At 45.5% G+C, this 21,512-nt stretch overlaps 33 non-coding genes across 33 annotated transcripts; all 33 read right to left on the minus strand.

Annotated features, from left to right (window-relative positions):
• Nucleotides 1–90: 90 nt before the first annotated feature.
• Nucleotides 91–162, minus strand: Trnaa-cgc (transfer RNA alanine (anticodon CGC)). Its single transcript has one exon. It is a non-coding gene; the product is annotated as a tRNA-Ala (tRNA).
• A 283-nt stretch (nt 163–445) lies between these two features.
• Nucleotides 446–517, minus strand: Trnaa-ugc (transfer RNA alanine (anticodon UGC)). Its single transcript has one exon. It is a non-coding gene; the product is annotated as a tRNA-Ala (tRNA).
• Nucleotides 518–883: 366 nt separating this feature from the next.
• On the minus strand, nt 884–955 carry Trnaa-cgc (transfer RNA alanine (anticodon CGC)). Its single transcript has one exon. It is a non-coding gene; the product is annotated as a tRNA-Ala (tRNA).
• Nucleotides 956–1,238: 283 nt separating this feature from the next.
• On the minus strand, nt 1,239–1,310 carry Trnaa-ugc (transfer RNA alanine (anticodon UGC)). Its single transcript has one exon. It is a non-coding gene; the product is annotated as a tRNA-Ala (tRNA).
• Nucleotides 1,311–1,676: 366 nt separating this feature from the next.
• Nucleotides 1,677–1,748, minus strand: Trnaa-cgc (transfer RNA alanine (anticodon CGC)). The gene has a single exon. It is a non-coding gene; the product is annotated as a tRNA-Ala (tRNA).
• Nucleotides 1,749–2,031: 283 nt separating this feature from the next.
• Trnaa-ugc (transfer RNA alanine (anticodon UGC)) lies at nt 2,032–2,103 on the minus strand. Its single transcript has one exon. It is a non-coding gene; the product is annotated as a tRNA-Ala (tRNA).
• A 366-nt stretch (nt 2,104–2,469) lies between these two features.
• Nucleotides 2,470–2,541, minus strand: Trnaa-cgc (transfer RNA alanine (anticodon CGC)). The gene has a single exon. It is a non-coding gene; the product is annotated as a tRNA-Ala (tRNA).
• A 283-nt stretch (nt 2,542–2,824) lies between these two features.
• On the minus strand, nt 2,825–2,896 carry Trnaa-ugc (transfer RNA alanine (anticodon UGC)). The gene has a single exon. It is a non-coding gene; the product is annotated as a tRNA-Ala (tRNA).
• Nucleotides 2,897–3,262: 366 nt separating this feature from the next.
• Trnaa-cgc (transfer RNA alanine (anticodon CGC)) lies at nt 3,263–3,334 on the minus strand. Its single transcript has one exon. It is a non-coding gene; the product is annotated as a tRNA-Ala (tRNA).
• Nucleotides 3,335–3,617: 283 nt separating this feature from the next.
• Nucleotides 3,618–3,689, minus strand: Trnaa-ugc (transfer RNA alanine (anticodon UGC)). Its single transcript has one exon. It is a non-coding gene; the product is annotated as a tRNA-Ala (tRNA).
• Nucleotides 3,690–4,055: 366 nt separating this feature from the next.
• Trnaa-cgc (transfer RNA alanine (anticodon CGC)) lies at nt 4,056–4,127 on the minus strand. Its single transcript has one exon. It is a non-coding gene; the product is annotated as a tRNA-Ala (tRNA).
• Nucleotides 4,128–4,410: 283 nt separating this feature from the next.
• On the minus strand, nt 4,411–4,482 carry Trnaa-ugc (transfer RNA alanine (anticodon UGC)). Its single transcript has one exon. It is a non-coding gene; the product is annotated as a tRNA-Ala (tRNA).
• Nucleotides 4,483–4,848: 366 nt separating this feature from the next.
• Trnaa-cgc (transfer RNA alanine (anticodon CGC)) lies at nt 4,849–4,920 on the minus strand. Its single transcript has one exon. It is a non-coding gene; the product is annotated as a tRNA-Ala (tRNA).
• A 283-nt stretch (nt 4,921–5,203) lies between these two features.
• Nucleotides 5,204–5,275, minus strand: Trnaa-ugc (transfer RNA alanine (anticodon UGC)). Its single transcript has one exon. It is a non-coding gene; the product is annotated as a tRNA-Ala (tRNA).
• Nucleotides 5,276–5,641: 366 nt separating this feature from the next.
• Trnaa-cgc (transfer RNA alanine (anticodon CGC)) lies at nt 5,642–5,713 on the minus strand. Its single transcript has one exon. It is a non-coding gene; the product is annotated as a tRNA-Ala (tRNA).
• A 283-nt stretch (nt 5,714–5,996) lies between these two features.
• Nucleotides 5,997–6,068, minus strand: Trnaa-ugc (transfer RNA alanine (anticodon UGC)). The gene has a single exon. It is a non-coding gene; the product is annotated as a tRNA-Ala (tRNA).
• Nucleotides 6,069–6,434: 366 nt separating this feature from the next.
• On the minus strand, nt 6,435–6,506 carry Trnaa-cgc (transfer RNA alanine (anticodon CGC)). Its single transcript has one exon. It is a non-coding gene; the product is annotated as a tRNA-Ala (tRNA).
• Nucleotides 6,507–6,789: 283 nt separating this feature from the next.
• Trnaa-ugc (transfer RNA alanine (anticodon UGC)) lies at nt 6,790–6,861 on the minus strand. Its single transcript has one exon. It is a non-coding gene; the product is annotated as a tRNA-Ala (tRNA).
• Nucleotides 6,862–7,227: 366 nt separating this feature from the next.
• Nucleotides 7,228–7,299, minus strand: Trnaa-cgc (transfer RNA alanine (anticodon CGC)). The gene has a single exon. It is a non-coding gene; the product is annotated as a tRNA-Ala (tRNA).
• A 283-nt stretch (nt 7,300–7,582) lies between these two features.
• Nucleotides 7,583–7,654, minus strand: Trnaa-ugc (transfer RNA alanine (anticodon UGC)). Its single transcript has one exon. It is a non-coding gene; the product is annotated as a tRNA-Ala (tRNA).
• A 366-nt stretch (nt 7,655–8,020) lies between these two features.
• Nucleotides 8,021–8,092, minus strand: Trnaa-cgc (transfer RNA alanine (anticodon CGC)). Its single transcript has one exon. It is a non-coding gene; the product is annotated as a tRNA-Ala (tRNA).
• A 283-nt stretch (nt 8,093–8,375) lies between these two features.
• Trnaa-ugc (transfer RNA alanine (anticodon UGC)) lies at nt 8,376–8,447 on the minus strand. Its single transcript has one exon. It is a non-coding gene; the product is annotated as a tRNA-Ala (tRNA).
• Nucleotides 8,448–8,813: 366 nt separating this feature from the next.
• On the minus strand, nt 8,814–8,885 carry Trnaa-cgc (transfer RNA alanine (anticodon CGC)). Its single transcript has one exon. It is a non-coding gene; the product is annotated as a tRNA-Ala (tRNA).
• A 283-nt stretch (nt 8,886–9,168) lies between these two features.
• Nucleotides 9,169–9,240, minus strand: Trnaa-ugc (transfer RNA alanine (anticodon UGC)). Its single transcript has one exon. It is a non-coding gene; the product is annotated as a tRNA-Ala (tRNA).
• A 366-nt stretch (nt 9,241–9,606) lies between these two features.
• On the minus strand, nt 9,607–9,678 carry Trnaa-cgc (transfer RNA alanine (anticodon CGC)). The gene has a single exon. It is a non-coding gene; the product is annotated as a tRNA-Ala (tRNA).
• Nucleotides 9,679–9,961: 283 nt separating this feature from the next.
• Trnaa-ugc (transfer RNA alanine (anticodon UGC)) lies at nt 9,962–10,033 on the minus strand. Its single transcript has one exon. It is a non-coding gene; the product is annotated as a tRNA-Ala (tRNA).
• Nucleotides 10,034–10,399: 366 nt separating this feature from the next.
• Trnaa-cgc (transfer RNA alanine (anticodon CGC)) lies at nt 10,400–10,471 on the minus strand. The gene has a single exon. It is a non-coding gene; the product is annotated as a tRNA-Ala (tRNA).
• Nucleotides 10,472–10,754: 283 nt separating this feature from the next.
• Trnaa-ugc (transfer RNA alanine (anticodon UGC)) lies at nt 10,755–10,826 on the minus strand. Its single transcript has one exon. It is a non-coding gene; the product is annotated as a tRNA-Ala (tRNA).
• A 366-nt stretch (nt 10,827–11,192) lies between these two features.
• Trnaa-cgc (transfer RNA alanine (anticodon CGC)) lies at nt 11,193–11,264 on the minus strand. Its single transcript has one exon. It is a non-coding gene; the product is annotated as a tRNA-Ala (tRNA).
• Nucleotides 11,265–11,547: 283 nt separating this feature from the next.
• On the minus strand, nt 11,548–11,619 carry Trnaa-ugc (transfer RNA alanine (anticodon UGC)). Its single transcript has one exon. It is a non-coding gene; the product is annotated as a tRNA-Ala (tRNA).
• A 366-nt stretch (nt 11,620–11,985) lies between these two features.
• Nucleotides 11,986–12,057, minus strand: Trnaa-cgc (transfer RNA alanine (anticodon CGC)). Its single transcript has one exon. It is a non-coding gene; the product is annotated as a tRNA-Ala (tRNA).
• Nucleotides 12,058–12,340: 283 nt separating this feature from the next.
• Trnaa-ugc (transfer RNA alanine (anticodon UGC)) lies at nt 12,341–12,412 on the minus strand. Its single transcript has one exon. It is a non-coding gene; the product is annotated as a tRNA-Ala (tRNA).
• Nucleotides 12,413–12,778: 366 nt separating this feature from the next.
• Trnaa-cgc (transfer RNA alanine (anticodon CGC)) lies at nt 12,779–12,850 on the minus strand. Its single transcript has one exon. It is a non-coding gene; the product is annotated as a tRNA-Ala (tRNA).
• Between the last annotated feature and the right edge of the window lie 8,662 nt (nt 12,851–21,512).

Genomic DNA, 21,512 nt, shown 5'->3' on the forward strand with positions numbered 1-21,512 from the left:
GCAATGTCTGGTGATTTCAATAAATGTGGCTTCTTTCATATTCGGGTGGGGCACACTCAGTTTGCATTGTGACATCCCTGGCCAAAAATGTGGAGATGCCGGGGATCGAACCCGGGGCCTTTCACATGCGAAGCGAACGCTCTACCACTGAGCTACATCCCCTACACCTGCTGTTCTCATTGTACTACTTGTTAGATTGATCACTTTTATGCACTGAGTACTTGTGAAGGTCGAAATGTCAAGATGGAGACGTAGCCTATTGCCAAATCCTTCTAAATTCAAGCGTATAAGTAGTGTGATTGTTTGAAATGCAGGATGGATGTACATTTGCATATATTTATTGTGGATTATATAAGAGAATTGTTTGGTTTTCAGGTGCTGATAAAGATGAACGGTGGGCTTGTAAGAAGAAGACAAATATAAAACAGGGAAAAAATAAGGAACATGGAGATGCCGGGGATCGAACCCGGGGCCTTTCACATGCAAAGCGAACGCTCTACCACTGAGCTACATCCCCAACCTGAGGAAAACGGGGTAAAAACCATGTATCCTTCTCTTGAGCACTTGTACAATCTTTGTTTTCCCAGTTGACATCAGTCTTCCCCACACACGCGAGTTTAAGAATTGAGCCTTGACACGTACATCCCCGTGGCAAGCCTACAGCAAAATGGTACAGCCAACATAGAAAGCGTGCTGTAGTTGCTGTAAAGAGGGTGTGTATGGCTGTGGAGTATTTGAAGAAAGAAAGGACTTTATGGGCAGCAATGTGTAGGATTGTTGAGCGTGGCATCTTGCAATGTCTGGTGATTTCAATAAATGTGGCTTCTTTCATATTCGGGTGGGGCACACTCAGTTTGCATTGTGACATCCCTGGCCAAAAATGTGGAGATGCCGGGGATCGAACCCGGGGCCTTTCACATGCGAAGCGAACGCTCTACCACTGAGCTACATCCCCTACACCTGCTGTTCTCATTGTACTACTTGTTAGATTGATCACTTTTATGCACTGAGTACTTGTGAAGGTCGAAATGTCAAGATGGAGACGTAGCCTATTGCCAAATCCTTCTAAATTCAAGCGTATAAGTAGTGTGATTGTTTGAAATGCAGGATGGATGTACATTTGCATATATTTATTGTGGATTATATAAGAGAATTGTTTGGTTTTCAGGTGCTGATAAAGATGAACGGTGGGCTTGTAAGAAGAAGACAAATATAAAACAGGGAAAAAATAAGGAACATGGAGATGCCGGGGATCGAACCCGGGGCCTTTCACATGCAAAGCGAACGCTCTACCACTGAGCTACATCCCCAACCTGAGGAAAACGGGGTAAAAACCATGTATCCTTCTCTTGAGCACTTGTACAATCTTTGTTTTCCCAGTTGACATCAGTCTTCCCCACACACGCGAGTTTAAGAATTGAGCCTTGACACGTACATCCCCGTGGCAAGCCTACAGCAAAATGGTACAGCCAACATAGAAAGCGTGCTGTAGTTGCTGTAAAGAGGGTGTGTATGGCTGTGGAGTATTTGAAGAAAGAAAGGACTTTATGGGCAGCAATGTGTAGGATTGTTGAGCGTGGCATCTTGCAATGTCTGGTGATTTCAATAAATGTGGCTTCTTTCATATTCGGGTGGGGCACACTCAGTTTGCATTGTGACATCCCTGGCCAAAAATGTGGAGATGCCGGGGATCGAACCCGGGGCCTTTCACATGCGAAGCGAACGCTCTACCACTGAGCTACATCCCCTACACCTGCTGTTCTCATTGTACTACTTGTTAGATTGATCACTTTTATGCACTGAGTACTTGTGAAGGTCGAAATGTCAAGATGGAGACGTAGCCTATTGCCAAATCCTTCTAAATTCAAGCGTATAAGTAGTGTGATTGTTTGAAATGCAGGATGGATGTACATTTGCATATATTTATTGTGGATTATATAAGAGAATTGTTTGGTTTTCAGGTGCTGATAAAGATGAACGGTGGGCTTGTAAGAAGAAGACAAATATAAAACAGGGAAAAAATAAGGAACATGGAGATGCCGGGGATCGAACCCGGGGCCTTTCACATGCAAAGCGAACGCTCTACCACTGAGCTACATCCCCAACCTGAGGAAAACGGGGTAAAAACCATGTATCCTTCTCTTGAGCACTTGTACAATCTTTGTTTTCCCAGTTGACATCAGTCTTCCCCACACACGCGAGTTTAAGAATTGAGCCTTGACACGTACATCCCCGTGGCAAGCCTACAGCAAAATGGTACAGCCAACATAGAAAGCGTGCTGTAGTTGCTGTAAAGAGGGTGTGTATGGCTGTGGAGTATTTGAAGAAAGAAAGGACTTTATGGGCAGCAATGTGTAGGATTGTTGAGCGTGGCATCTTGCAATGTCTGGTGATTTCAATAAATGTGGCTTCTTTCATATTCGGGTGGGGCACACTCAGTTTGCATTGTGACATCCCTGGCCAAAAATGTGGAGATGCCGGGGATCGAACCCGGGGCCTTTCACATGCGAAGCGAACGCTCTACCACTGAGCTACATCCCCTACACCTGCTGTTCTCATTGTACTACTTGTTAGATTGATCACTTTTATGCACTGAGTACTTGTGAAGGTCGAAATGTCAAGATGGAGACGTAGCCTATTGCCAAATCCTTCTAAATTCAAGCGTATAAGTAGTGTGATTGTTTGAAATGCAGGATGGATGTACATTTGCATATATTTATTGTGGATTATATAAGAGAATTGTTTGGTTTTCAGGTGCTGATAAAGATGAACGGTGGGCTTGTAAGAAGAAGACAAATATAAAACAGGGAAAAAATAAGGAACATGGAGATGCCGGGGATCGAACCCGGGGCCTTTCACATGCAAAGCGAACGCTCTACCACTGAGCTACATCCCCAACCTGAGGAAAACGGGGTAAAAACCATGTATCCTTCTCTTGAGCACTTGTACAATCTTTGTTTTCCCAGTTGACATCAGTCTTCCCCACACACGCGAGTTTAAGAATTGAGCCTTGACACGTACATCCCCGTGGCAAGCCTACAGCAAAATGGTACAGCCAACATAGAAAGCGTGCTGTAGTTGCTGTAAAGAGGGTGTGTATGGCTGTGGAGTATTTGAAGAAAGAAAGGACTTTATGGGCAGCAATGTGTAGGATTGTTGAGCGTGGCATCTTGCAATGTCTGGTGATTTCAATAAATGTGGCTTCTTTCATATTCGGGTGGGGCACACTCAGTTTGCATTGTGACATCCCTGGCCAAAAATGTGGAGATGCCGGGGATCGAACCCGGGGCCTTTCACATGCGAAGCGAACGCTCTACCACTGAGCTACATCCCCTACACCTGCTGTTCTCATTGTACTACTTGTTAGATTGATCACTTTTATGCACTGAGTACTTGTGAAGGTCGAAATGTCAAGATGGAGACGTAGCCTATTGCCAAATCCTTCTAAATTCAAGCGTATAAGTAGTGTGATTGTTTGAAATGCAGGATGGATGTACATTTGCATATATTTATTGTGGATTATATAAGAGAATTGTTTGGTTTTCAGGTGCTGATAAAGATGAACGGTGGGCTTGTAAGAAGAAGACAAATATAAAACAGGGAAAAAATAAGGAACATGGAGATGCCGGGGATCGAACCCGGGGCCTTTCACATGCAAAGCGAACGCTCTACCACTGAGCTACATCCCCAACCTGAGGAAAACGGGGTAAAAACCATGTATCCTTCTCTTGAGCACTTGTACAATCTTTGTTTTCCCAGTTGACATCAGTCTTCCCCACACACGCGAGTTTAAGAATTGAGCCTTGACACGTACATCCCCGTGGCAAGCCTACAGCAAAATGGTACAGCCAACATAGAAAGCGTGCTGTAGTTGCTGTAAAGAGGGTGTGTATGGCTGTGGAGTATTTGAAGAAAGAAAGGACTTTATGGGCAGCAATGTGTAGGATTGTTGAGCGTGGCATCTTGCAATGTCTGGTGATTTCAATAAATGTGGCTTCTTTCATATTCGGGTGGGGCACACTCAGTTTGCATTGTGACATCCCTGGCCAAAAATGTGGAGATGCCGGGGATCGAACCCGGGGCCTTTCACATGCGAAGCGAACGCTCTACCACTGAGCTACATCCCCTACACCTGCTGTTCTCATTGTACTACTTGTTAGATTGATCACTTTTATGCACTGAGTACTTGTGAAGGTCGAAATGTCAAGATGGAGACGTAGCCTATTGCCAAATCCTTCTAAATTCAAGCGTATAAGTAGTGTGATTGTTTGAAATGCAGGATGGATGTACATTTGCATATATTTATTGTGGATTATATAAGAGAATTGTTTGGTTTTCAGGTGCTGATAAAGATGAACGGTGGGCTTGTAAGAAGAAGACAAATATAAAACAGGGAAAAAGTAAGGAACATGGAGATGCCGGGGATCGAACCCGGGGCCTTTCACATGCAAAGCGAACGCTCTACCACTGAGCTACATCCCCAACCTGAGAAAAACGGGGTAAAAACCATGTATCCTTCTCTTGAGCACTTGTACAATCTTTGTTTTCCCAGTTGACATCAGTCTTCCCCACACACGCGAGTTTAAGAATTGAGCCTTGACACGTACATCCCCGTGGCAAGCCTACAGCAAAATGGTACAGCCAACATAGAAAGCGTGCTGTAGTTGCTGTAAAGAGGGTGTGTATGGCTGTGGAGTATTTGAAGAAAGAAAGGACTTTATGGGCAGCAATGTGTAGGATTGTTGAGCGTGGCATCTTGCAATGTCTGGTGATTTCAATAAATGTGGCTTCTTTCATATTCGGGTGGGGCACACTCAGTTTGCATTGTGACATCCCTGGCCAAAAATGTGGAGATGCCGGGGATCGAACCCGGGGCCTTTCACATGCGAAGCGAACGCTCTACCACTGAGCTACATCCCCTACACCTGCTGTTCTCATTGTACTACTTGTTAGATTGATCACTTTTATGCACTGAGTACTTGTGAAGGTCGAAATGTCAAGATGGAGACGTAGCCTATTGCCAAATCCTTCTAAATTCAAGCGTATAAGTAGTGTGATTGTTTGAAATGCAGGATGGATGTACATTTGCATATATTTATTGTGGATTATATAAGAGAATTGTTTGGTTTTCAGGTGCTGATAAAGATGAACGGTGGGCTTGTAAGAAGAAGACAAATATAAAACAGGGAAAAAGTAAGGAACATGGAGATGCCGGGGATCGAACCCGGGGCCTTTCACATGCAAAGCGAACGCTCTACCACTGAGCTACATCCCCAACCTGAGAAAAACGGGGTAAAAACCATGTATCCTTCTCTTGAGCACTTGTACAATCTTTGTTTTCCCAGTTGACATCAGTCTTCCCCACACACGCGAGTTTAAGAATTGAGCCTTGACACGTACATCCCCGTGGCAAGCCTACAGCAAAATGGTACAGCCAACATAGAAAGCGTGCTGTAGTTGCTGTAAAGAGGGTGTGTATGGCTGTGGAGTATTTGAAGAAAGAAAGGACTTTATGGGCAGCAATGTGTAGGATTGTTGAGCGTGGCATCTTGCAATGTCTGGTGATTTCAATAAATGTGGCTTCTTTCATATTCGGGTGGGGCACACTCAGTTTGCATTGTGACATCCCTGGCCAAAAATGTGGAGATGCCGGGGATCGAACCCGGGGCCTTTCACATGCGAAGCGAACGCTCTACCACTGAGCTACATCCCCTACACCTGCTGTTCTCATTGTACTACTTGTTAGATTGATCACTTTTATGCACTGAGTACTTGTGAAGGTCGAAATGTCAAGATGGAGACGTAGCCTATTGCCAAATCCTTCTAAATTCAAGCGTATAAGTAGTGTGATTGTTTGAAATGCAGGATGGATGTACATTTGCATATATTTATTGTGGATTATATAAGAGAATTGTTTGGTTTTCAGGTGCTGATAAAGATGAACGGTGGGCTTGTAAGAAGAAGACAAATATAAAACAGGGAAAAAATAAGGAACATGGAGATGCCGGGGATCGAACCCGGGGCCTTTCACATGCAAAGCGAACGCTCTACCACTGAGCTACATCCCCAACCTGAGGAAAACGGGGTAAAAACCATGTATCCTTCTCTTGAGCACTTGTACAATCTTTGTTTTCCCAGTTGACATCAGTCTTCCCCACACACGCGAGTTTAAGAATTGAGCCTTGACACGTACATCCCCGTGGCAAGCCTACAGCAAAATGGTACAGCCAACATAGAAAGCGTGCTGTAGTTGCTGTAAAGAGGGTGTGTATGGCTGTGGAGTATTTGAAGAAAGAAAGGACTTTATGGGCAGCAATGTGTAGGATTGTTGAGCGTGGCATCTTGCAATGTCTGGTGATTTCAATAAATGTGGCTTCTTTCATATTCGGGTGGGGCACACTCAGTTTGCATTGTGACATCCCTGGCCAAAAATGTGGAGATGCCGGGGATCGAACCCGGGGCCTTTCACATGCGAAGCGAACGCTCTACCACTGAGCTACATCCCCTACACCTGCTGTTCTCATTGTACTACTTGTTAGATTGATCACTTTTATGCACTGAGTACTTGTGAAGGTCGAAATGTCAAGATGGAGACGTAGCCTATTGCCAAATCCTTCTAAATTCAAGCGTATAAGTAGTGTGATTGTTTGAAATGCAGGATGGATGTACATTTGCATATATTTATTGTGGATTATATAAGAGAATTGTTTGGTTTTCAGGTGCTGATAAAGATGAACGGTGGGCTTGTAAGAAGAAGACAAATATAAAACAGGGAAAAAATAAGGAACATGGAGATGCCGGGGATCGAACCCGGGGCCTTTCACATGCAAAGCGAACGCTCTACCACTGAGCTACATCCCCAACCTGAGAAAAACGGGGTAAAAACCATGTATCCTTCTCTTGAGCACTTGTACAATCTTTGTTTTCCAAGTTGACATCAGTCTTCCCCACACACGCGAGTTTAAGAATTGAGCCTTGACACGTACATCCCCGTGGCAAGCCTACAGCAAAATGGTACAGCCAACATAGAAAGCGTGCTGTAGTTGCTGTAAAGAGGGTGTGTATGGCTGTGGAGTATTTGAAGAAAGAAAGGACTTTATGGGCAGCAATGTGTAGGATTGTTGAGCGTGGCATCTTGCAATGTCTGGTGATTTCAATAAATGTGGCTTCTTTCATATTCGGGTGGGGCACACTCAGTTTGCATTGTGACATCCCTGGCCAAAAATGTGGAGATGCCGGGGATCGAACCCGGGGCCTTTCACATGCGAAGCGAACGCTCTACCACTGAGCTACATCCCCTACACCTGCTGTTCTCATTGTACTACTTGTTAGATTGATCACTTTTATGCACTGAGTACTTGTGAAGGTCGAAATGTCAAGATGGAGACGTAGCCTATTGCCAATTCCTTCTAAATTCAAGCGTATAAGTAGTGTGATTGTTTGAAATGCAGGATGGATGTACATTTGCATATATTTATTGTGGATTATATAAGAGAATTGTTTGGTTTTCAGGTGCTGATAAAGATGAACGGTGGGCTTGTAAGAAGAAGACAAATATAAAACAGGGAAAAAGTAAGGAACATGGAGATGCCGGGGATCGAACCCGGGGCCTTTCACATGCAAAGCGAACGCTCTACCACTGAGCTACATCCCCAACCTGAGAAAAACGGGGTAAAAACCATGTATCCTTCTCTTGAGCACTTGTACAATCTTTGTTTTCCCAGTTGACATCAGTCTTCCCCACACACGCGAGTTTAAGAATTGAGCCTTGACACGTACATCCCCGTGGCAAGCCTACAGCAAAATGGTACAGCCAACATAGAAAGCGTGCTGTAGTTGCTGTAAAGAGGGTGTGTATGGCTGTGGAGTATTTGAAGAAAGAAAGGACTTTATGGGCAGCAATGTGTAGGATTGTTGAGCGTGGCATCTTGCAATGTCTGGTGATTTCAATAAATGTGGCTTCTTTCATATTCGGGTGGGGCACACTCAGTTTGCATTGTGACATCCGTGGCCAAAAATGTGGAGATGCCGGGGATCGAACCCGGGGCCTTTCACATGCGAAGCGAACGCTCTACCACTGAGCTACATCCCCTACACCTGCTGTTCTCATTGTACTACTTGTTAGATTGATCACTTTTATGCACTGAGTACTTGTGAAGGTCGAAATGTCAAGATGGAGACGTAGCCTATTGCCAAATCCTTCTAAATTCAAGCGTATAAGTAGTGTGATTGTTTGAAATGCAGGATGGATGTACATTTGCATATATTTATTGTGGATTATATAAGAGAATTGTTTGGTTTTCAGGTGCTGATAAAGATGAACGGTGGGCTTGTAAGAAGAAGACAAATATAAAACAGGGAAAAAATAAGGAACATGGAGATGCCGGGGATCGAACCCGGGGCCTTTCACATGCAAAGCGAACGCTCTACCACTGAGCTACATCCCCAACCTGAGGAAAACGGGGTAAAAACCATGTATCCTTCTCTTGAGCACTTGTACAATCTTTGTTTTCCCAGTTGACATCAGTCTTCCCCACACACGCGAGTTTAAGAATTGAGCCTTGACACGTACATCCCCGTGGCAAGCCTACAGCAAAATGGTACAGCCAACATAGAAAGCGTGCTGTAGTTGCTGTAAAGAGGGTGTGTATGGCTGTGGAGTATTTGAAGAAAGAAAGGACTTTATGGGCAGCAATGTGTAGGATTGTTGAGCGTGGCATCTTGCAATGTTTGGTGATTTCAATAAATGTGGCTTCTTTCATATTCGGGTGGGGCACACTCAGTTTGCATTGTGACATCCCTGGCCAAAAATGTGGAGATGCCGGGGATCGAACCCGGGGCCTTTCACATGCGAAGCGAACGCTCTACCACTGAGCTACATCCCCTACACCTGCTGTTCTCATTGTACTACTTGTTAGATTGATCACTTTTATGCACTGAGTACTTGTGAAGGTCGAAATGTCAAGATGGAGACGTAGCCTATTGCCAAATCCTTCTAAATTCAAGCGTATAAGTAGTGTGATTGTTTGAAATGCAGGATGGATGTACATTTGCATATATTTATTGTGGATTATATAAGAGAATTGTTTGGTTTTCAGGTGCTGATAAAGATGAACGGTGGGCTTGTAAGAAGAAGACAAATATAAAACAGGGAAAAAGTAAGGAACATGGAGATGCCGGGGATCGAACCCGGGGCCTTTCACATGCAAAGCGAACGCTCTACCACTGAGCTACATCCCCAACCTGAGAAAAACGGGGTAAAAACCATGTATCCTTCTCTTGAGCACTTGTACAATCTTTGTTTTCCAAGTTGACATCAGTCTTCCCCACACACGCGAGTTTAAGAATTGAGCCTTGACACGTACATCCCCGTGGCAAGCCTACAGCAAAATGGTACAGCCAACATAGAAAGCGTGCTGTAGTTGCTGTAAAGAGGGTGTGTATGGCTGTGGAGTATTTGAAGAAAGAAAGGACTTTATGGGCAGCAATGTGTAGGATTGTTGAGCGTGGCATCTTGCAATGTCTGGTGATTTCAATAAATGTGGCTTCTTTCATATTCGGGTGGGGCACACTCAGTTTGCATTGTGACATCCCTGGCCAAAAATGTGGAGATGCCGGGGATCGAACCCGGGGCCTTTCACATGCGAAGCGAACGCTCTACCACTGAGCTACATCCCCTACACCTGCTGTTCTCATTGTACTACTTGTTAGATTGATCACTTTTATGCACTGAGTACTTGTGAAGGTCGAAATGTCAAGATGGAGACGTAGCCTATTGCCAAATCCTTCTAAATTCAAGCGTATAAGTAGTGTGATTGTTTGAAATGCAGGATGGATGTACATTTGCATATATTTATTGTGGATTATATAAGAGAATTGTTTGGTTTTCAGGTGCTGATAAAGATGAACGGTGGGCTTGTAAGAAGAAGACAAATATAAAACAGGGAAAAAATAAGGAACATGGAGATGCCGGGGATCGAACCCGGGGCCTTTCACATGCAAAGCGAACGCTCTACCACTGAGCTACATCCCCAACCTGAGGAAAACGGGGTAAAAACCATGTATCCTTCTCTTGAGCACTTGTACAATCTTTGTTTTCCAAGTTGACATCAGTCTTCCCCACACACGCGAGTTTAAGAATTGAGCCTTGACACGTACATCCCCGTGGCAAGCCTACAGCAAAATGGTACAGCCAACATAGAAAGCGTGCTGTAGTTGCTGTAAAGAGGGTGTGTATGGCTGTGGAGTATTTGAAGAAAGAAAGGACTTTATGGGCAGCAATGTGTAGGATTGTTGAGCGTGGCATCTTGCAATGTCTGGTGATTTCAATAAATGTGGCTTCTTTCATATTCGGGTGGGGCACACTCAGTTTGCATTGTGACATCCCTGGCCAAAAATGTGGAGATGCCGGGGATCGAACCCGGGGCCTTTCACATGCGAAGCGAACGCTCTACCACTGAGCTACATCCCCTACACCTGCTGTTCTCATTGTACTACTTGTTAGATTGATCACTTTTATGCACTGAGTACTTGTGAAGGTCGAAATGTCAAGATGGAGACGTAGCCTATTGCCAAATCCTTCTAAATTCAAGCGTATAAGTAGTGTGATTGTTTGAAATGCAGGATGGATGTACATTTGCATATATTTATTGTGGATTATATAAGAGAATTGTTTGGTTTTCAGGTGCTGATAAAGATGAACGGTGGGCTTGTAAGAAGAAGACAAATATAAAACAGGGAAAAAATAAGGAACATGGAGATGCCGGGGATCGAACCCGGGGCCTTTCACATGCAAAGCGAACGCTCTACCACTGAGCTACATCCCCAACCTGAGGAAAACGGGGTAAAAACCATGTATCCTTCTCTTGAGCACTTGTACAATCTTTGTTTTCCAAGTTGACATCAGTCTTCCCCACACACGCGAGTTTAAGAATTGAGCCTTGACACGTACATCCCCGTGGCAAGCCTACAGCAAAATGGTACAGCCAACATAGAAAGCGTGCTGTAGTTGCTGTAAAGAGGGTGTGTATGGCTGTGGAGTATTTGAAGAAAGAAAGGACTTTATGGGCAACAATGTGTAGGATTGTTGAGCGTGGCATCTTGCAATGTCTGGTGATTTCAATAAATGTGGCTTCTTTCATATTCGGGTGGGGCACACTCAGTTTGCATTGTGACATCCCTGGCCAAAAATGTGGAGATGCCGGGGATCGAACCCGGGGCCTTTCACATGCGAAGCGAACGCTCTACCACTGAGCTACATCCCCTACACCTGCTGTTCTCATTGTACTACTTGTTAGATTGATCACTTTTATGCACTGAGTACTTGTGAAGGTCGAAATGTCAAGATGGAGACGTAGCCTATTGCCAAATCCTTCTAAATTCAAGCGTATAAGTAGTGTGATTGTTTGAAATGCAGGATGGATGTACATTTGCATATATTTATTGTGGATTATATAAGAGAATTGTTTGGTTTTCAGGTGCTGATAAAGATGAACGGTGGGCTTGTAAGAAGAAGACAAATATAAAACAGGGAAAAAATAAGGAACATGGAGATGCCGGGGATCGAACCCGGGGCCTTTCACATGCAAAGCGAACGCTCTACCACTGAGCTACATCCCCAACCTGAGGAAAACGGGGTAAAAACCATGTATCCTTCTCTTGAGCACTTGTACAATCTTTGTTTTCCCAGTTGACATCAGTCTTCCCCACACACGCGAGTTTAAGAATTGAGCCTTGACACGTACATCCCCGTGGCAAGCCTATAGCAAAATGGTACAGCCAACATAGAAAGCGTGCTGTAGTTGCTGTAAAGAGGGTGTGTATGGCTGTGGAGTATTTGAAGAAAGAAAGGACTTTATGGGCAGCAATGTGTAGGATTGTTGAGCGTGGCATCTTGCAATGTCTGGTGATTTCAATAAATGTGGCTTCTTTCATATTCGGGTGGGGCACACTCAGTTTGCATTGTGACATCCCTGGCCAAAAATGTGGAGATGCCGGGGATCGAACCCGGGGCCTTTCACATGCGAAGCGAACGCTCTACCACTGAGCTACATCCCCTACACCTGCTGTTCTCATTGTACTACTTGTTAGATTGATCACTTTTATGCACTGAGTACTTGTGAAGGTCGAAATGTCAAGATGGAGACGTAGCCTATTGCCAAATCCTTCTAAATTCAAGCGTATAAGTAGTGTGATTGTTTGAAATGCAGGATGGATGTACATTTGCATATATTTATTGTGGATTATATAAGAGAATTGTTTGGTTTTCAGGTGCTGATAAAGATGAACGGTGGGCTTGTAAGAAGAAGACAAATATAAAACAGGGAAAAAATAAGGAACATGGAGATGCCGGGGATCGAACCCGGGGCCTTTCACATGCAAAGCGAACGCTCTACCACTGAGCTACATCCCCAACCTGAGGAAAACGGGGTAAAAACCATGTATCCTTCTCTTGAGCACTTGTACAATCTTTGTTTTCCCAGTTGACATCAGTCTTCCCCACACACGCGAGTTTAAGAATTGAGCCTTGACACGTACATCCCCGTGGCAAGCCTATAGCAAAATGGTACAGCCAACATAGAAAGCGTGCTGTAGTTGCTGTAAAGAGGGTGTGTATGGCTGTGGAGTATTTGAAGAAAGAAAGGACTTTATGGGCAGCAATGTGTAGGATTGTTGAGCGTGGCATCTTGCAATGTCTGGTGATTTCAATAAATGTGGCTTCTTTCATATTCGGGTGGGGCACACTCAGTTTGCATTGTGACATCCCTGGCCAAAAATGTGGAGATGCCGGGGATCGAACCCGGGGCCTTTCACATGCGAAGCGAACGCTCTACCACTGAGCTACATCCCCTAGTAGTATAGGGAATGGGGGTTCTGGCTCACTTTCAAGAAATGCCTCTACAAAGCCTTATTTACTAAATAAGGCTTTGGTTGGGTCATTAGCTTTTGCTGCTATTACCCCTACTACAAAATTACTGTGCCTTGGTAGGAGGTAATACTGTGCCGTACGGTACGATCAATAATTCTTCTCTTACAAACCCCCTACCCGGCCCATCCCTCAAGTAGTACAAGTTAGGTTCGTCGGCTTTCATATCCACTTTATCTATGTTGTAAGTTTTGACTGACCATATAGGATCGGTGGCTCGCTTACGGTTATCGCCCCTATGTTATGTTTATATCGAGGAAACAGTTTAACGTGAACCGCCTATGATCTCTTTGGTGTTCGTAATAAAGGCTTGTTGGGCTTTTTGTATCCCCTGTTCTATGTACTTTTTTTTCTCGTCCTCGCTGATAGCAGACTTACGAGACTTGGACCGAATATCTTGTTTCATTCCGTTATATTTTGTGAGTTCAGAGAGGATTGAACGAAACTCCTCTTCTGAGATCTTACTGTCAGAGAGTGCCGTGGAAATTCGCTCACTCACTGTGTTCAGCTTTGCTTCGGCCAGAACCCTGATCTCGTCATGTTTCAATGCCTTACGATTAAGTCTGCGTGATACTAACTTAAGAGCCACCCCTACCAACCCTGTCACCCCAGCCGTTATTTCAATACCTAGCACTATAGGTGCAGCCACGATGGTGGTTAACAACCCAACGCCTGCCGCCCCTAGTCCCATGCTGGTTGTCATAAGGGCAGTGTCAGCCCCGTCCACGATATTGAAAGCTCTATTATATTTTTTACATAATGCTTTCCGCGTGTCACGGTCTTGTTCTAGTTGACGTTTCACATCACATAACTGCCTCAAGCGGAACCCATCTACGGTTTCCAACGTCTTCGCTACTTCCTCTACGACTGGGTACAGACCCATCCTATAATATATATTTTGAAAGATATTTTAATTGGGGTTCAGTTAAAAATCTATTAATGAATTTAAAGTCTATAAGTTCTAGACTATTAGTCAGGGTAATAGGTGAGAGGCTAATAAATTTTTCTGTTATAATAAAAACCCCAGGGAGGCTTATTAAACGTTTTATAGGGCCCGTGGTATCCTGTTGTATAACAATACGGCAATATTTGCCTTTGTGTCTGCTAAACCATCTTATTAACACCTCGGGTAAAATTTGGTGTACTATTGGGGGGTCTCCATTGTCTGAATACTCAAAGAAGACTTCTATGATGAGTGTGAAAGGGGGGAATATTATTTCAGGATTACTAAATGTTAATTTATTTTCGAATGGAGCCGATAACCTTTTTTTGCTACTTTTTATTAATCCCCTCTCCGGAATGAAATCCCCGGGCCAGATACCGTTGTTCCTAATCTTAGAGATACGCCCCGTATCTGCGTCTATTGTGATATAAGGTGAGGTGGGTGTTAAGTTGATCAGCCATTTAGGTTTTTTAAAATCTGGTAACGGCACCCGTCTGTACACGTTGTCTTTGAAGTGCAGGATGTAGAATTCATCTTCCTCACCAGGCTGATCGAAGCCCTCCGTATCTCCTAGGTCGTTAAGTGTAGTGTTGGGATGATGACTGGTCATTATTATACTATTACGATATAATTTCCAACTGGTTTTCTGATAATAATTCAGGGGTTAACTTCATACCCATGAAGTGTATGTTGTCAGGCAGGAAGATATTGATTAGTGATATCTTGTTTTCCACGATCACGTTGACCCCTTGCAGACTGGTCTTGGAGTCGACACCCACCCGCACGTAAACGTTGCAAACTTGAAACTGGTGTCGTTTCACCCACCCGAGTTTGATCCCCTTCACGATCTCGACATCATTCCCCGATGGTTCCCCTAGGTAGACTTTGATGAACAGTGTTGAGTTTGCCGGTAGATCCTCTAGTATCTTGACCACGCCTTCGAATTCAGACACCAACTGCAATTTCACGTTTTGCATGGCCGGTTTACTCGATAGCATGTGGGCTGCTATAGTGTTGACTGGGCTGACGACTATACTACGTCTCTGAGTTGGGACGTAAGCCACGAGCAGGGTTCCATTGTTCACGACTTTGTTTAGGTGGTTGTCTTTGTTATCCGTGAACACGTAAGGGGAGACGAGTTTAATATTGAGAAACCATTTGTTATCGGGTAACAACACCCACTTGTCATCTTCGGTGAAGACGAGCATATATGGTTTGTTTTTGGCGACGGTAGTGCTCTCAACATCGTCTAAGTCGAACAGTTTACCTCCGAACGATGGGTATATTACCCAATTATTATCACCGGTGTTGACAAGGGAGTACTTAGTGTTTACTGTTGCTCTTGTGGTATCTATCATATCACTTAGGGTTCCACCGGAGGGGATTTCAACGCGTTTGTAAATGTTGTTTTTCAGTTGCAAGGCATACGATTTACCATCTACTCCGGGAGCGTCGAAACCGCGTGTGTCTCCGAGGTCGGAGATCCCGATATTGACGCATTTTTTCACTCCGGGCCCTTGTGCGCTGGTCATGTTACATGAAGTGTTAAGCTGAGGTATCCTATATTTACAGGATTATGATTTATATCTAACACCGATATTGTCAGCTCAGGTATGTTGCCCTGGGTTAATCTCTTATACTGACGTGGTGAAAACGACTCGGTTCTACCGTCGTTGAATTTCTCAGTTTTCACCGGCACTGCTCTCAGTATAGTGGAAGGGTGGCCTCCTTGAATGTTATACGTTGTGCTCACCTGACCGAGATGGATGTACAGCTCTCGGTACGGTACTAGGTCGGGTAACTTAGTGCCTGTGACGGTTGTTGTTGGTTTTATCTCGTCAGGAGACATACCGAGTATCCTCGCTAATGGTCGGCCTAGCCTCAATGAGGTTCTTCCGTTGTTTATTAACACCACTGTGCCGTTTGAGTCGTTCATCTTGAGTTCTGCTCCCAGGGGTTTGAAGACCTCGTCGTTTAGCGAGCACACGCTGTAGTAACCGTCAGTTATTTGACTACGAGTTCCACTGACGAACAGCTTATTGTTGCTGATATTGATGTTAGTCCATTGCGGTAGGTAGGTGATATCGCAGAGTGCGACTTCGAGTTGACCTGACGTGTTATCGATCGCGTGCGTCAGCTGAACGGCCTCACCGCTCGTTATTCCTGGAAGTGTTATGTACATATTATAATATATAATTTATATATTATAATATGGATTTAGCACACTTGAAAATCGTGGTGAATGCAGATGGTACGGGGTTTAAAACAACCTTTATTAATATCTTTGAAAAATATATCGTGTCCGTTAATAACGCGCAGGCGGTGGTAAACTGGAATCAAAACCCAATGCAGTTTTGGCAGAACCAACTAAACTTTGCTGTGTGGTGTGCGACGACAGGGTCGGGTGTGACACCAGACTACGGTATAGACGAACTGAGTAAGGCGGTTATTTTGTTTCATATTTATTATCAAACGAGACGAATATTGAAGGAAATAAGTGCTCCTCTTCCCCAAGATAAAGCGTGGAGTATGACGAATAACCCCTATGATAGACGCGCTTATGAACGTATTTGTGGGGAGTTTGAGATTCCAACGAATAAAGACTTTCGCCTTCCTGGTGTGAACCATGGTCTCGGTATAGTTCTCGTGTACTTCTACAGGTCCGGAACATATCAGGCCGGTTCTAAAGATGGTTCATACAACCCAAACCGTCATACATTTACAGGCCCCACAACGAATGAAAAGATCCATGTCAGCTGTATAAAGCAAACCAATCCTGATGCAGCCACAGCCTGGACTAAAATGATCTCAAAAACATCGAAAGAATTCACTCGTGCTGGTACAATACGCTTGAACGACTCGATTCGTGTGGGCGCTGTTGGGTGCGCAGTCGATGACGCGTTCCAACATCCTCGGTAAGGGAACTGCTTACGACGCTCAGAAACAGTTCGTTGCCAACGTTGAGGATGCTATCAATTCTCCAGTTGATCTCCCGAGGGCCATCGAACGCTACCAAAACGTGTTAGAATACGCCAGATCGAAAGTCAATTACGTGTTCGGCGTGGGGTTGTACATGGCTCCGAGTGATATGCAACTGAGAATAAAAAAAGTGGTGGGTTATAACAACGAAATAGTCATAGCCACGAAGGATCAAAAGTTGGGTATCAACCCCGATATTAACACCCCACATATCCCACACACCCAACCACGTGAAACGGGTATAGTTGCGCCGCCCCCGGAGCCTAAAGTTCATGTGTCCCCCACACACCCTCATGTGCATGTGGGGGTACCCCCCTATCAGCAGCATATCGATAATAAAACGGCCCTGGTGGTTGGTGGGGTAACTTTGGGACTTATTTGGTTAAAGATTTCTTAGCCGCTACGTACACCAGACCCGCCACGGCGACTATGGCTGCCCACAGGTTTTGACTGAGCCACATGGCAGTTTTAGACAGAGCGCTCAACAACCACGAGACGATGCTACCCAGGATGCCGGGAAGGGCTTCGGCGGCTTTACCAGCCAGTTTAGCTAGGCCTTCCCCGAGTTTTTTAATCCAGTCTTTAACACCCCCACCGCCACTTGGAGTTCCGCCGCCTCCTGTAGGCCTAACAGGGGTACCCCCTGTTAGTGACACCACCAGGGTTGATATAATGAAACCCAATGCAGTCAGAATGCTGGCGATGGTGATCCCTTGCTCCCGGAACAATATCCTAATCCTGTCTGCTAACGTGGTGTCTCGGTGGAGGACTTGATTGATGGTTTCCCGTATACGGCTGACCTGGGATCTAAGCTTTTCTTTGTAGCCGGACGCTGTCTCCAACCAGGTCTGCCTTTCATCTTCCAAATTACGTATTCGTTCCTCGATGGTGGTTTTCATAGACTCGTCCTCAGTTTCACCGAGTTTTTTCTTTTCATAGGCGATGTGGTCGTCTATCTCACTTATTTTGGCTGTGCTTTTCCAGAGCTGACCACGAATGGTTTGCATCAACAGGTCCAACCCCCTCAGTTCCCGAACGGTAAATTCGAGCCCCGGGAAGGGCTCGTTCTCGTAGTCGGCCAACATCTTTTTAATATCATAAGTCATGTTTTGATCTGATGTGGCGTCCCTGATGCCTTCCAGACCTTGAACTAACTTCGGAGGATACTGCTTAGGTCGCGCGCCACCGTAATCTATGAAACCTAGTTCATCTTGGACCAACTGACTTCCATGTTTACCGGCTAATGTTGATAAAGCAAGCGGTTCTCTAGTGCGTTTATTCATGAGATCGATCTCTGGGCGAGACTTCAAACGCAGCGTGCCATTGCTGAGGGTAAAATCGGAATAGTTCCTTCCCAACGGCTTGAGTTTGGATTTATTTTCAACTGCGTTGTAATAATCGTCGACGGCGCCTTTAAGGAGCTCGTCACCTTGCGAGAATGAGGTCTCCTGGTCATCATTGAATGCCTGGGCACTATCGTCCCACATATCATCCATAGGTATGTCTTCATCCATTAGTATTAAAAATATATTTCATTTATATAACAATGTACGGTAGAAAATTAGATCCTTTCAGAAGATTGAGAGAGCCATTAGGTGCCAGAGCCGTGCGACAGTCGGTGACTATCACCAACAATCCCAGCAAGATAGACCAGAATCAAACTCTGCTGGTTAGATTTCCAAACCTTGGTGAGAATGACCTCATTGTACCAGGCACTGTTCGACTGGCGTTCAATATCACGTTGACCTCCGACAACGACAAACGCGAGCTAGTGCGGAACGTGGGTCGAGCTATCATCAAGAAAACGACCGTCAAGATCAGCGGTAACGAGGTGCTGAGCATCGACGACAGCGACGTGTTTCACTGCTACAAGGATCTCTGGAAAAGCGAGAGAGAACGAGTCAATGATGTGTACCAGGGTATCAGCAAATCAACCCGGGCGCGCATAGGGTATGTCTTCACGACAGACCAGCAAGACAAGCTATCGGACGGTGAAAAGGCTATCGCTCTAGCATACGGGAATCGATTCTGCGTGCCGCTCGACTTCGAGTTGCTCACGGGACACGCGCCGTTTTACCAGGCCGCGCTGGGTGATAGGCTAGAATACGAGCTCACGTTTAACGACTATAGCAAAGTAGTGCGTACGCCGAACGGTGATGAGGCCAGTTATGCCATAGACAACATCTCTCTGGAGTTCGACATGGTCACTAGCCCGGAGCTGGCCAGGCAGGTTCGAAGCCAGTACTCTGGGAAGATGGCTATCCTGTACGATCGCGTACTGAGGCATAGATCAGTCGTGCGAGATAAGAGCGACACTGTGTGGAATATCAACCTGAACGTGCCGGCGCGATCGATGAAAGGTATCCTGGTCGTCCCCGTGGAGGATTACGATCCATTCCGGAGGGACAGCGAGAAGTTTTTCAACCCCGAGATTGAAAAGGTGGAAGTGACCATCGAGGGCGTGCCCAACCAGCTGTTCAGTCATGGTATGAGACCACACCAGCAGTGGGATGAGATAAAAAAGCTACCAGTGGGGGATTACATAACAAAGGACCTGGACCTCGGCTCCGTGCAGATCGGTGAATACCTGACCACCAAGTACGCCCTATGGTTGGACATGCGATCCACGGATGATGATAAACTGCACGGCAGCGGGCGTCGTATAGATAACGGCAGCGAAGGGATAACCATCCAGATTACTAAGAAGGCTCAAACCGCTGGTAAGTTGAAATTATATCTGTACGTTATTATGGACGCGCAACTTAATATAGACAATGGGAGATTCGTGCAAGCCATCTACTGATGGGGGGTACCCCCCCACACCCCCCAACAATAAACTGCCCCACCTCCCCACTGACCCACACTGCGCTATCATATGCGGGCAGACTGGCTGTGGGAAGACCGTTTTCGTGTTGGATATGTTGGAGGGTTACTACAAGGATGTGTTCGATAACATCGTTATCATGTGCCCTACTCTGAGCATGAATAAATCGTACGCGCGACCTTGGGTGATGACGGACCCGGACGTACACAAAATCAACCCTGGAACACGCCTGCAGGACTGGTTGAAAGCTCTTCACGAGAAATTTAAAGGGGAACCGACGCTGTTCATACTGGACGACTGCAGCGCTAATCGCGAGATAACAAAAAAGAGAGACATGCTATCGTACCTGGCCTTCTCCGGCCGGCATGCAAATCACAGCGTCTGGGTGCTTTGTAGCCGGACGCTGTCTCCAACCAGGTCTGCCTTTCATCTTCCAAATTACGTATTCGTTCCTCGATGGTGGTTTTCATAGACTCGTCCTCAGTTTCACCGAGTTTTTTCTTTTCATAGGCGATGTGGTCGTCTATCTCACTTATTTTGGCTGTGCTTTTCCAGAGCTGACCACGAATGGTTTGCATCAACAGGTCCAACCCCCTCAGTTCCCGAACGGTAAATTCGAGCCCCGGGAAGGGCTCGTTCTCGTAGTCGGCCAACATCTTTTTAATATCATAAGTCATGTTTTGATCTGATGTGGCGTCCCTGATGCCTTCCAGACCTTGAACTAACTTCGGAGGATACTGCTTAGGTCGCGCGCCACCGTAATCTATGAAACCTAGTTCATCTTGGACCAACTGACTTCCATGTTTACCGGCTAATGTTGATAAAGCAAGCGGTTCTCTAGTGCGTTTATTCATGAGATCGATCTCTGGGCGAGACTTCAAACGCAGCGTGCCATTGCTGAGGGTAAAATCGGAATAGTTCCTTCCCAACGGCTTGAGTTTGGATTTATTTTCAACTGCGTTGTAATAATCGTCGACGGCGCCTTTAAGGAGCTCGTCACCTTGCGAGAATGAGGTCTCCTGGTCATCATTGAATGCCTGGGCACTATCGTCCCACATATCATCCATAGGTATGTCTTCATCCATTAGTATTAAAAATATATTTCATTTATATAACAATGTACGGTAGAAAATTAGATCCTTTCAGAAGATTGAGAGAGCCATTAGGTGCCAGAGCCGTGCGACAGTCGGTGACTATCACCAACAATCCCAGCAAGATAGACCAGAATCAAACTCTGCTGGTTAGATTTCCAAACCTTGGTGAGAATGACCTCATTGTACCAGGCACTGTTCGACTGGCGTTCAATATCACGTTGACCTCCGACAACGACAAACGCGAGCTAGTGCGGAACGTGGGTCGAGCTATCATCAAGAAAACGACCGTCAAGATCAGCGGTAACGAGGTGCTGAGCATCGACGACAGCGACGTGTTTCACTGCTACAAGGATCTCTGGAAAAGCGAGAGAGAACGAGTCAATGATGTGTACCAGGGTATCAGCAAATCAACCCGGGCGCGCATAGGGTATGTCTTCACGACAGACCAGCAAGACAAGCTATCGGACGGTGAAAAGGCTATCGCTCTAGCATACGGGAATCGATTCTGCGTGCCGCTCGACTTCGAGTTGCTCACGGGACACGCGCCGTTTTACCAGGCCGCGCTGGGTGATAGGCTAGAATACGAGCTCACGTTTAACGACTATAGCAAAGTAGTGCGTACGCCGAACGGTGATGAGGCCAGTTATGCCATAGACAACATCTCTCTGGAGTTCGACATGGTCACTAGCCCGGAGCTGGCCAGGCAGGTTCGAAGCCAGTACTCTGGGAAGATGGCTATCCTGTACG

Source organism: Haliotis asinina, chromosome 15 (genome assembly GCF_037392515.1).
Source record: "Haliotis asinina isolate JCU_RB_2024 chromosome 15, JCU_Hal_asi_v2, whole genome shotgun sequence".
Lineage (NCBI taxonomy): Eukaryota > Metazoa > Mollusca > Gastropoda > Lepetellida > Haliotidae > Haliotis > Haliotis asinina.